This window comes from Pyrgilauda ruficollis, unplaced genomic scaffold (assembly GCF_017590135.1).
Source record: "Pyrgilauda ruficollis isolate IOZ18807 unplaced genomic scaffold, ASM1759013v1 scaffold3, whole genome shotgun sequence".
Lineage (NCBI taxonomy): Eukaryota > Metazoa > Chordata > Aves > Passeriformes > Passeridae > Pyrgilauda > Pyrgilauda ruficollis.
Genome location: NW_024524377.1, coordinates 26,535,220 through 26,548,779, shown reverse-complemented (window position 1 = coordinate 26,548,779; position 13,560 = coordinate 26,535,220).

The following is a 13,560-nucleotide window of genomic DNA, read 5'->3' as shown; positions in this document are numbered from 1 at the left end:
TCTTCTCCCACCTTTCCACTGCCTTCTGTGTGTAGAATGGAAAAGATCACTTGAATTTCCTGTAAGAATTACAAATCCTATCTTCATTTTGCAAAGAGTGCCATTCATAAGGCATTTTTGGCGTTGGCTGAATTTTGGGTTGTTTGGTTGGTTTTTTTCATTCTAATTGAAGAGAAACAGCATATCAACATTTTTAGGCCAGCACTCTGCAAAATGCTGAGGTGAATATTTCAACTGCTGTATTTTTTAGCAAGACTGTCATTAAAATACAGGGCAAAAATAGGATACAGTCATTTCTACACATTTTGTGACAGACATTTTAATCCCTAGTGCATAATTTGTTGAACAGCAAGTAAAAGAGTATCTGAGATTTATGAAGGCGTTACAGAAATTTAAAAAAAAAAAAAAAACTTAAGAAAATATAAAAATAAGCAATATTTTGTAATTCTGATATTAATATTTTGAAATTTGGTGCTGTAATCCCTAAGTGGATCCTTAACATTTCCAGAGTAAACCAATGATAAATTCTATGGACAGAACTCAAGATCACAAAATAGTTTTAAGCTAGTGAACTGATGCAATTTGCAAATATTTTGGCGAGTAAGTTGCATATAGACACAGATCTAACTTTATTCAGGTCCTTTAGTCCTGAAATATTTATGCCATAAAGAAACTCATCTGATGAAAAATTTCATCAAAATCTGGTGCATTCCAATTACAGCTTCCCAACTGAGTGTTATTTCTGTAAAGAACTACATCAAAACTCAGGTCTAAACACATCTAATCTAAGTTTAGACCCAGATCTAAATTTCACATTCCTATTCATAGTATGTTCTATCCTTAGTGGATCAACCTCAAATCTGCAAAAAAAAAAATGATATTTTTATGCAAATATTAATTACATATGGTACCCAGTGTTGTTGATGTTGAGAACCTTTCTTTAAATTTGAATTTAAAAGTCCAATTTTGAAATTCTGTCCTGTGGTCAAATTGCTTCTCTGTGCAATAATCAATCTGTATTCCTTTTTTGTGTTATAAATCATGACTTTCAAAAGTAATTTTTCCTCAAAATTTATGTAAATCCTTGTGCAGTAAATCCAAATCAACAAGGATTTGGTTAGATTTGCTTTTCAAATATCTCTTCTTTGTTCTTTAAAGCTGAAATGAAAAATATTTCTATTTTCTAGTCTGCCAGAATAATCTGGATTTTGTGTCCTGTAAGAAGGAACCTGTTTCCAACTCTCTCTGAGCATGCAGACAGGAAGAGGTGCAATGCTCAGTGCAAGTTACCAGCTGTGGCAGCTGGAATGTCACAGCAGCTGCAAACTCCTCTGCTCCATCCCCCTTTCCAGCCTGCCTCCCCTGCCAGCCTGGCTTCTCTGTCCCTGTCCTTGCTCAGATCTCACCCGAGTTCATCACCACTTCCAGGCTCCTGCAAGACCTTGAGACCAGAGCACTTCTGCTCCCCTCCACGTTCCCTCTGCTCTTTGTCTCTTGGCTTGTTGTACCCCTGGACAAGGCACATTGAGGCACGGTCACATCGTTATTTAGAGAGGATGTGGCACGGCAGGTGTCTGCCCATCAGCACCAGGGCAAGACACACTCACAGAAAACAGAGCCAAGCTGCTCCAACCCTTTGCTGAAGGTCAAACAAGCAGTTATCCTGGAAAAGTTCCTGGGTCACTTCTGAATTTCAGCATGACACAGAATACATGGCCTTATAGGAAATGCAGCTCGGGATTGGAAATGCAGCTCAGGATTGGAAATACAGCTCCTTGACATTCTGTTGTTGTAAAGCACTGTGGAATTCTGCCAGACGGCTATGAAATAAACTGTAGGTTTCTCTTTTAAAGCAGGCTATGAAAAGTAGAGAAGATTATTCCAGCTATACAGCAGAGCCTGGACTTAAATTAAACAGTGACAAGCTGCCTATATTTCTTAAACTCATCACAATTATTTAACAACATTTGTGCTCTGGTTGGATAAATCATGGAAAGCAATGCTCTGTCACAAAGGTACTCCGTGATTAACATTGAATAACTGCTTTACTAAGCACCTCTTGCTACTCCTGATAACAGAAGTAGCTGCTTACTCTCCATTATACAATTATCAGGCTCTAATCCTTTTATAGACTGTAATCTAGCTTTAGGCCTTTCCCTATTCATAGCTATGCCTTTAACTGAGTTTACTTAGGAGGTGAGTTATGCAGTTGTCAGTAACAAAACTGACAGCCTCATTTTTCTACTTCTCAAACAGCCAGCCATGCAAACAGACATAATATCTGTCAGGATCTTGCTATTTGTCTGTCAGCCCCATATTTTATCTTCATTGTTTGTCTAAAATACCTTCTCTCTCAAAAATAATTTACAGGTTGCTGTGGCTTCCTGAAAGATTGGAGAGTCTGTAAAAATGCTGTCAATGTGGTGTCCAACCACACAAACTGATCAGGCTGTTGTATTAGTCTAGATATATATTTTTTTAAGGAAATTTATTGCCTAAAGCAATTTATCCAGAGTCTAACAGAGTTGCTGATCTGTCTCAATTCCATCCAGAAAAGTGGTGTAAACCAATCAGAGGATGACAGGTACTCCTCCTTTTGAAGCCCATGTTGAACCTGAAAATGGAGATGGAAAATATGATTTTGTCACTGCCTCAGGTTGAAGTAATGAAGAACTAAAAGGCAGTTTCTGGTCTCAATAAACTTTAAAAAGAAATAGTAAGAGGGAACTTTTGTTGTTCTGCAAAGAGGAGAACTGGGCAAACTTAACCTAAAGTCCAGCACAGGCTAGCAGAGATTGCTGTGTTTAGCCTGCTCTGGATGGACAGAGAGCTGCAGCACAGGGGGACATGTTCAAAAAGTGGCCTTTGCAAGAAATTGGGGGGGATTTTTTTTTTTTTAATGAAGATTAGACATGGCATAAGTCACCTTTCAGATGCAGATACCCCAGTGCATCATCAATGGCACTGCCCAGAACTAAGGATGCAGTGAAGAAAATCTTTAACAATTCAGAAGGTGACAGACAGGTGTGATGTGACATACAGAATGAGAGGAAGTAGAGGTGATAATTTTTCCATCTCTCTGAGCAAGGCTGCACTCGTGCAGGTGTGTTTGTCACTAGGAAAGGCATTGCTCTTCTTCAGAGTGGAAAGGTCTTTTAACTTTCCAGCATTGTCATTTCAGCTTGGTACTGCCCAGGTTAAATCACCTGTGTGCCTCAGATGGAAGCTGACAAATAAAACCCAATGAAAGTTTACAAATAAAGCCCAATGAAAGCAGGAGCAGGCCCATATTTCCTAGAAAACACATATATAATAGACAGGAAATCAGTCTCTGATGTTCTCAAATCCTGAAGGGCTCTCTGTTGTTACCTCATGTTGCAGTGAGGCTGGGGGAGAGGATGAGAAGTTCTGTAAAAGGCTGTGTGTCACTGGTGCTGGGATTGTGCCTGAGCAGGGCAGCAGCCAAGGTTTCAGTACAGCACTCAGAGCACTCCATGCCCTGGCGCTAAATAAAGAGCTTGACCCTCCTGCTCATGAAAGAAAAAAACTTCCTGTCAGTGAAAATTTACTTATTGCACTACAGGCTCTGCTCTGCTCAGCAAAAATCATGTTTCAGTCTGCATCAGTTACCAGCAGATGTTTATATTTTTTACTTTTGTGTGTTTCAAAAATACAAAGACAATATTAATTCTAATACTTACTTTCCTGAACAGCACCATAATGCCATACAAGAAACATGCTTTCACCAGTGCTTTATCTTCTCTAAAATTAGTTTCACAATGTTTCATAATTGAGTTCAAAAGCACTTCCAGAAACACAGTACAACTAACACAAAACCTTCATATAATCTCCTGATTTTTTGGAAGTGTGATGGCAAATTTTTTGCAAGTGTGACTCTTAACACTTGGCAGAATAATAATAATATCTGATTTTCAGGACACTTCTAGTCTAAAATGAGAAATCTCAGTTTCTGAAGAGTTCTAGAAACATTTATTTTCTAAAAAAACTGTTAGAAACAACACATTAAAAAGAACTAGTATTTTCTTACAGTGTGTGTATTTCTGAGTGCCAGTGGCAGTTTATGTGGCTAGCCATGAATGGTAATTTATCACAGCAATATGTTCATCACAATATCACCTGCTTTCCCTTTTAATTCCAAGCAGCTTACCCAAGCAAGGAAAATTTACAAATCAAAGATACCAGAAAATTGTTCAAAGCATAATTGCTCCAGACACTGATTTTTCCAAATCTACTTATTCCTATGACTGTAAATAACAATAATAGTAATAGATATAGTGCTCTTGCCATTGAAGTATATTATTTCCTACATAAAGGTCAGCGTATATGAAATATTTTTTCAGAATCAGTACATGAAGTGCTGCTTTAATGAGTCAGAGAGTGGAGAAATATTTTGGTTCATTTTTCTCAAACAATGCCTCAGCTCAAAATCAGCATGCATTTTGTTTAGACAGCTAAAGGGGATTGTCTTCATATGGCTAAAAACAGAATGCAGGCACATACAAAAGCACAAAAATTAAGTTTGTTACCTAGGGTATTCTTTGTCTTTACTTCATGCCATTGAACTATGCAGGCATCCAAGACCACTCAGTGTGATCATTTAGGAGTATTGAATTTCAGTAACTTGCGAGAATCAGAGACAAATATGACCTTCAGAGATACAGGAAATTTGCATAAACCAATAGTTTGTACAATATTTTTTGTGTTACAGAACACCAGCAAGCTGCAGATCTAGATATGTTTTTATTATGTAATGATCAACATTAAAAATTCCATTATCAGAGCTAATAGCTTTGTGGTGGCTAAGGCATGTTCAGAATATGCCGTCTTTATTGTCTGTATTAATGTCATCTTTCCATTTGCTGATAAGACTAAAACCTTCTTTTATTATGAGATTAGGCAGATTTGACTTTGAAGATATACACACACTCTGATGCACATGACATTGTTGGAGGTGCTTTTTCCTCCTCAAGTTTAAAATGTGTTTTTTCCCCAGTAAATTGCCTGTGGTATACAAATTTTTGTTTAAAGCATGTCACTACTTTCTTCTCAGAGGCAAAATTGCTGGGCTTTTTATTTTAATTTCCTTTTGGATAAAACTTTAATCTGTATCTCTTAAAGGCACAAGAAGGTCTGAAGTGGGATTACTGGTGAAAATTCTTCTGGAATGACCTTCTTTCCAGAATAAAATTAAAGTTTGATGATTTTATATGAGAGGAGGCACCCTGCTGCAGCATATCTTCCTCTTGCTGCTTTACACAAGCATATCAAAGTAATATTCCTTTAAATTTGTTTTCTATGTATACACACTTTCAAGACACCCAAAAAGTCAACATCATTTTAAACTCAGTTTTTCAGTGAGAACAAGTACTGCATCATTTTTATTTTGATTTGTCTTGTGTCCAACGCTATTCACCAGCAGATGAACCACAGCCTTTTGTAAGCCAGAGGAAAAAATAAATAGCTCAAATCTTTCATGTTTGAGCAGAAATCCCTGGGAGATCCAGCTGTTCCCCCAGCCCTTCACACAAGAGTTTCAGAGAGGTTCAGTTCTTTTCCTCTCTCTAATTCACTTGCATGAAGCTGTTGCTGGAAATTATGCTCTGTAAATGGCAGCAACAAAGCACAAGGAAGGCATATAATTTTAAAATGCTATTGGCAATTTGAAATTTATTAGAACCCCATTGAAAACTATGACTGAATGTGAAAAGAAAAATAAAGCTGGTGGTAGAAAATTAACATAAACACAATTAAGTCACAATACCACCGGCAGTGGCCTCTGTTGACATAAGAAATATGCTGTCTGGAGGATTTTGCTACATCTTAATATCCTTAGTGGTGGCTGCTAAAATGTCACCTTCTCCCTGAAGCACCAGAAAACTGTCCTTTCTTATCAAGCTCTAATTTAGCAACAGCAATGCACACACACAACTTCTAGGCTTGATTATTGCAATCCATTAGAGCAGCAATGAAGCCATTTGCCTGAGACAGCTCCAGCTGTATCCACCCACTGCCTCAGCAGCCAGAGCTGCCACTTCCCTGCCATCAACTCTGCCCCTATTCCCTGCCCTGGATCCCTGCAGAATCCACACTCCATTTCCAAGCTCTCATCTTCCCAGTGAGAGGGGGCTGCCTAATCAGAGCCATCCCTGGAGCTGGCACTGACTGGAGCCTGTGCTGGCACCAGCTGCTGGGCACTGGGTGAGGATCCTCTCCTGGAGAAGGAGCTGGCCACTCCCTCACAGATGGGGGCTCTCCGGCAGTTTTCCAAGCCAGCTCCTGGATTCTTTGTCTGCCCAAACCACCCACTGAAATGAGGATGATTTGCATGCACTCAGGATGATCAGATTCCCAATCTCTTTCTTCTAGAGAGCAATATTTAGTTAATTAAGATGCTGCAATAGAATTGAGGCCTTTATAGTTATTATCTAAATTATTATTATTATATGTCAATACTTCTATCTGAAAATAGTGTCTTATGATATTAGGGTTCTTAAAAGACTGTGAAAGTGTAGCTTGCCACTGTTACTATACAAACACAGATGCTGTGATCAGAGACTCATGAGACTGAACATGCTGACCATGGACCAAAAGTCTCAGATAATAGGCAGATGTCCAGGCAAGAGCATTGAAACCAAGTAGGAATACAGCACCAATTTCTGTGATATCTTTTCCCAGTTTGCTATAGTCTTCTCCTTATGAACTCCCTGAAGGGATTGCCCCTACTTTTGCACTTAGTAGGCTTTTCTTATATATAATTCTTTTAGTAAATGGTTATGAACAAGTAGCCATTCTCCTTGCCAAACAAACACAGGAGGAGAATAGGTATAAGCATGGAACTACATTAGTATTGTAAAAATAACACTGAAGGGTCTCCTTGTCTGCAACAAGCCAAACAGAGATCAAAACTGCACTTTGTGTTCTTCATGCTGTAGTCTCATACAGGTTTGCTTTCTTAAGGAGAGGAAGCTCTCTGACAATTCTCAAATTCTTTCCTAGGAAAGGACAGCAGTGAATATATTGATCCTGGTCACACACACAGTTCAGCCAGGTCAAAGCCAGAGCAAGAGTCAGGTAAGCATTGCGTACAGACACTCCAAACCCCAATTTATTAGTAACTAAGCAAGAATTTCCATCACAGTTCTATTCCTGGTCTTTATATTACCTACACACAAATATCATCTCTCAATGTATTGCTTAAAGCAGGAATGCAGCACACCTGTACTGGATCACACCAAAAGTGATTTCTCTTCCATCTGTGATACCAAGGGAAGAATGCAGGAATAGGCAGAGTTTATGTATATGTACAGATACTTCCCACTTTTAGAGTTCTCTATTTGGAAATTCAGGCACTAGAAGGGTGCTTCATTCCATTTGCCTTTCTGACTGTCACTGAGCACCAACTTGTATTTTTCACACAACTGTCACAACACCAAGATTTCTGAGTCATAATGTTCAGCTTGGAACTAATCATTCCGCGCATGATTGCTGTGCATCATTTTTAAATTAATTTCTATTCAATTTCACCTGCCATTTTATTTTCCCAGTTTCTCCATCTTATAAGTTTTTTTTGCAATTCTAGCTGTGGTTTTGCAAACTATGAATCTCAGGGCAGGTAGGAAGTATTGTATTGAAAGAGAAAATGGGGGTGGGGGGAACCATAGTAGAAATGCAATACAATGAAAACAATGCGTGTTTCATTGCATTAAATAAATGGAGATCATGCAAGAGCACCAGGGAAAAAAAATCAATGGATTCTGACTGATTTTGAACAGAGAAGACAGTTTATGTAGCATACAAGAGGAGTACATGTAAAACACTGTTTGGTTCGACTTCTTTTTTAAGCATTAGCACAAGTAGTTTAAGCAAGAATCTGGTAAGAAAAAAAACATATTCTAATCACATTATAGGAAGAAATACTGGAAATTTCGTGAATGTTCTGTCCCATTTTACCCATTCCACAGCTACTGAGCTTTAGATTGCTTATCCCCAAGTCTTTGGAAATTCTTCTATTTCTAATTGTTATACTGGTTGTAGAAGAAATAAGCTTTAATATTTTAAACTCAACCTTTTAATATTGTAAACAATTGTAGAATAAGCAAAGGGTATAAAATGGTATCTTTTTCAAGATAATACTGAATTTTTACAGGTAGTAAGCACACTGTAAATAACTCCTTGGAATTGCAGCCATTAAAGGCATCTCCCTATTACAAAGCTTGGACAAACACAGTTCTTGGAATATTGCCTGCTTTTTAGTTCTAGGAATATTGTCTGTGCAACTGGCATTTCTTGGAGCAAAGATTTTGAATCAGTAATCAAGTAGAAATGTTACTGTGACCCCAACCTCCTCAACTACTTACATTTAAGTGCAGATGCTCAAGTGAAACATGAGCTATCTCTCTTCTTCAGTTGGGCAGGAATTATCACACACAAGTAGGTTAAGAGTCTCTTTGCTGTTTTGGCCACATTCTAGGAATTTCTGGGCCAGATCTAGTGCAGCATCCTGGCAAAGTCTTGTGCAATTTATTCCCAAACCATCCTGTATCAAAGCAATAAAAACACAAGGCTAGGCTAGGCTTCAGCTTGAAGGATAAGACTGCAGCTGTGGAAAAACAGCTGTTTCATCAATGTCTTCCTCAGTGGCTGGCACTGAAGGGAAAAGGGTATGTGATGCTGAATGCAGTGACAAGTCACTTGAAAAGAAAGCTGAGAAGTATTAAGTGTTACCACAAGCCACTAGAGAAAATCAAAGTGTATTTTAAAACATGCAGACTTACCTGGTTGGCTGGATTTCCTGCTCAATGCTCTCTAGAGATGCTTGGCCACAAAATTTCCTGGTTCATAATAATACCTGGGGTAATTCCTTAGGTTTGCCACCTATGTTGTTAATCTGAAGCAGTGTTCCTTTAAATCAACAAAATAAGTCAATATCCAGAAGGTTTTCAAGGCTAGAATAAGATGTAGTTGTAAAGCAAACAGAGGAGCAGCACCATGAATGACAGCTTTACTAAAACATTAGGCTTCACCTAAGGCCAAAATCATGTGTAAGTGGAATAAAATTGCCACTAATGATCTTGGTCATTAATGTTTAATTATGCATTTCATTATGTAAAGTTATTGTAAAGGATTTCATTAGTAACAATTAGAGTGCCTCACATCTAATTTATATGCACCTGTTCTTCATTACCATGGTATTGAAATCAATACTGAAAAAATGCTTAGGTACTTTATATTCAACATCATGTGCTGTATATAACTAGGATTACAACAACTTCCATGTTATTAGCTGACAATCAAGTTAACATATACTAAAATATGTTCTCTTTGTTCTAAAATGTGGTCAAATCTTACTGCCTATGAAATCCGAGTGCCTTAGCGAAGGCAAAGTTATCAGAATGTGTGTGTAATTGATATTTGTAAGCCACTTAAAATAATCTTTTTTGGTTTCTGTTGTTTTTAAATTCTTCATTCTAGAGTCTCTTTCACTATTATATACCACAGCTATACACAGTGTACACAATATAACTGCTGAGTCAGCTTTCTCAGCATGCATTACCATAAGATATCCTGACAGAAAGAGCTGCTAGGGATAATAACTGTGTGCCAACAGGAGGATTGCAAACCCCAGATGTTTCATGTGAGGTGACACACTAGAAGCCCATCATCAATTCACTTCTCACACATACTGGTTCAGCTTCCAAATCAATTCTTATCCTTGTAACTTTTCATACACAGCTAGGCATTCCATATGGAAAGCCCAGTTTCTAAAATATTGAAACGTGTAATGGTGTTTTCTCATTAAATTAATGAAAATGTTTCTTGATATTTATCAGTGATTATATTTAACAAGCAATCCTTCAACAAGTAAACAATCCTTCAGCAAAGCATCAGTGAGGTTTTAGAGCTGACACCTAAAATTGCTCAGACACAGCAACAAGCACAGGAGTAGAAGGAGAACCCTCCCAGTTTTTCTCTTTCCTCTGGCATTTTGGTTTTGAAACCCTACAGCCCACTGAGATTTCAAACAGGTTGTTATTTAAAGCCATCAAAGCTAAATACAGTGTGTGGTAAATGGAACCCCAAGCACGCTGGACACCTCCAGGAAGCCTGGTGTGGCTTTTTAGATTCTATCTTGTTCCTCAGCTGCCTGGCATGCTCCAGGCAAAATGTGGCTAAGGTGTCCTCCCAGGCACAAGAATTTTGTTTACCCTTAGACATTGACTCAGATCAACCACAGTGCCTTTATTCTCCTCTCTTCTCCTGCCATCCTCCCATTTATTTAAGCTGCAGCAGCATCAGAGCAAGGCTCTAAGTGATGAATGGTCTTTAAACCACCTAAATCTGATCAGATCCATGTGGTCACTTGTGCTCTAAGCCACAGCATTTGGACACATGCTCTCTCACACCTGTCCCATAACTCACAGTATGCTCTTCCCCTCTGAAAGGAAAAACAGGGAAAGTGAGGAGTCATAGCACCCATGTGGTTCCAGGAAATAGTCCACACAACCTTTTCAGCACTTACAAGAGAACAGGCCCATGATAAAGTAATACACAGAATTAACAGAATCAACCTATTTTTCACGAGAACAAAAACAAAAGTTTGTTACCAGTTATGACTTAAAGGTATGGTACATCTATAATAAACCATAGCGTCTTTTTAACATGAGAAAGGAGTTCTCCAGCACATTCCCTTACACAAATATTTTCTTCCATGCCTTAAATATTTGCTGGCATTTCAAGATGATGGTAAAAATTTTGCCTATGAGATTCACAGGGTGATAGAGGGCGAAACTCTCTTCACAGGATGAGTTTAGCAGGAGGAAACTTCAAAGGAAAGCTGTCTGATGTGGCAAATACATGAAAAGCACGAGAACAAAGCAATACTCTCAGTTGTGGAGAAGTTAGGATTTGGATCTGAACACTTCAGACTTAAGTAAATACCAACAAACCAAATTAGCATAGGTAAACAACAGCTAAGGTTTACTTCTAGTGCAAATTAGAGGTGCTTATTTAGGTGTTTTTTTCTGAAATATGACTTATAGATGCTCCATTTGCAAGCCATATCTTAATTGCATTACTCTGATGTCTGGCTTTAATGCATATTTTTAAACATGAAGGTGACGACCCAATGGCATTCCGGTAAAATGTTTATTTAAATTATTGTTTTGCATCCATTTCTTTAATTATTTTATTTAAAAGAGACATTCAGATGAACAGTTCTGAAAGATCACTTTGTTCAGAAGGACAATATCAACACTGCAGCAATACCTGCAGTATAATTACATTGTCAATGTATTTTAAATTTTGCAGGTAATTGCAGTTTATCTTCACAGAAAAATAGTCTAGATAAAAATAATTGTCAGATATAATCAGAGAATCTACTTAAGTATCTTGTTCAAATGTGGTAAATGTTTGTTTAGGGCTTGGTTTAGTGCTTGTGAAAGACTATGGAAGCAAAGCAAATAAGATCCTTGCACTGGATAAGCATTCCAGCTTTTATCCTTCAGTTCACCAGGGACTGGTTGTTTCTATTTCTGGAACTTTCCTTCGTAAACTGCTACTTATATTGGATGTGTAGCACTTTAGTGACATGCACAAACTACATATCCTTCTCTTTTTCCCTTTGTACAGAATCCCAGCTTTGTGATGCAGGACAAGGCTTTTGTCTGGTTTGGGATCAATCATTGAGACTCTTTTGCTATAAAGTGATTGGAATTATTCATTAATCTTCCAGAGCAGTAGTTTTGTCTTTCATGAAGTAAAATTGATTTCCTTATCTGAGCTTGTGAAGAAGTGGGATGTGCACCTTTCTTGATTTATAGCTCAGGATGGACGGTAATGGAGAAGCCTTGAGAGCAGCAGCAGCTTTTGGGACCCCAGAACTGACAGGTCTTGGTGCAACAGCCTGATATTTACTCATGGGTGGGCTGCAGATGGTACTAGATAGCACTATGAAAAGAGGATATTTAAATGTGAAGAGAATAAATCCTTGGGGAGCACTAGCTTTTCTACAGATTTGCTTTATTCATTCTCTTCTGGAGAGCTTCACGGCAGTTTACAGTGCACAACAAATCTCTTTGGTTGCAAGAGGGGCAGATTTATTCTACCTTGTTTGAATCACCTGGGAGAAACAGAAGCAACTTGGAGTTGAATTACTGAGTAATCAACTGCTTCTTTTTCAAGGACCAGCAGGCCCAGGAATAGATAGCATTTCTATCAGAATCTTGCCTGTTTTCTGGCCAGATGGTAGCAAAGAGCATTGGAAATCTGATTAATATCCTGTGGTGGATTTTACCAGCTCCCTGGTTACTGGCCTTTCAAACAATCCAGACCTTTTGAGAGTCTTCTGTTCATAATATCTTTACAGTTATACCTCATATCCCTTTGGAGCACTACAAAAAGGGGTCAAATTATGTTTCTCCTCTTTGATTTAACTGAAGATCTGTGGCATTTTCCTATCTAGAAGCTAACATTTCAGGAGCTATATAGTTTCCCATTCCTTTCCATTGTAGTCTGGGAATGACTATGCAGTCCTTACACAGCCACAAACACAGATTCTTGGATCAAAACCTGAAAAAGAGGGTCTGTATTACTTTGGATTTAGACTTTAACCTTTTGTCCACAATCTACTTTACAGTAAAAATGCAAATCATTTAAGCCTAGAGTATAATTAGAGTTCCAGACCTAGATACCAGTTCCCTGTGGCTGCTGAGTAATTTCTTATTTTGTTCATTTTTCTTTCCACTGAGAAGATACCAAAAGTACTGCATTAATGTGCTGTGGACAGAAAAGAAACAGAGATAAATCAGCTTTGTATACCACAGTTATTCCCTGGTCTGCAAAATAATTGCTTTGAAAGCCATTTTTCTTACTGTTTGCTCCTCCATTCCGAACTGTCTGCATTAATAACAAGGCTTTGCATCTCGATATTACTATAGCAGGGCGTAATCTCTTCTACAGTAAAGTTTACTAGTCACTGTCTGTGCAAAGATCCTTTTTGCAGGTTTTCCCCACATGATTAGTTAGAAGAAGCTATAAGGGAGTGTAACTGCATGGGTACTGCACCAATAAAACAGTATTGTTTTAATAAGAACAGAGCAGAAAATATGTGCCACTAATGACAAAGTATCAAACCCCCAAAAAAGCAAAAACTTAACACAGACCTTTGATGGTTCTAAATTCTATTCCTCATTTAAATTACGTTGTCCTTTATCCCTTACAAACACTAGTGATTACAGTGAGATAAACATTTCACAGAGGTGTTACCCAGCAGGTGGTGTCCCAGGCTATGAGTGGAATAAACAGCAGCTGGAATAAATACCTGAAATGTAAGTCAGACACTGGAAAACTGAAAGCTTCAAAAGTGGGTTCTAACGCCACTTGGAATCGCAGCACTGGGATCTCTGACCCACAGGCATTGCAATTTGGGATCTCCTGACACAGTGGTTCTTCTGTAATTTCTGGTAGCATCAGCAGGAATTAGTTAAACTCGCAGGGAAGGAGTCTGAAATAAATACCCTTCGTGCTCAACACAGCCAGGAT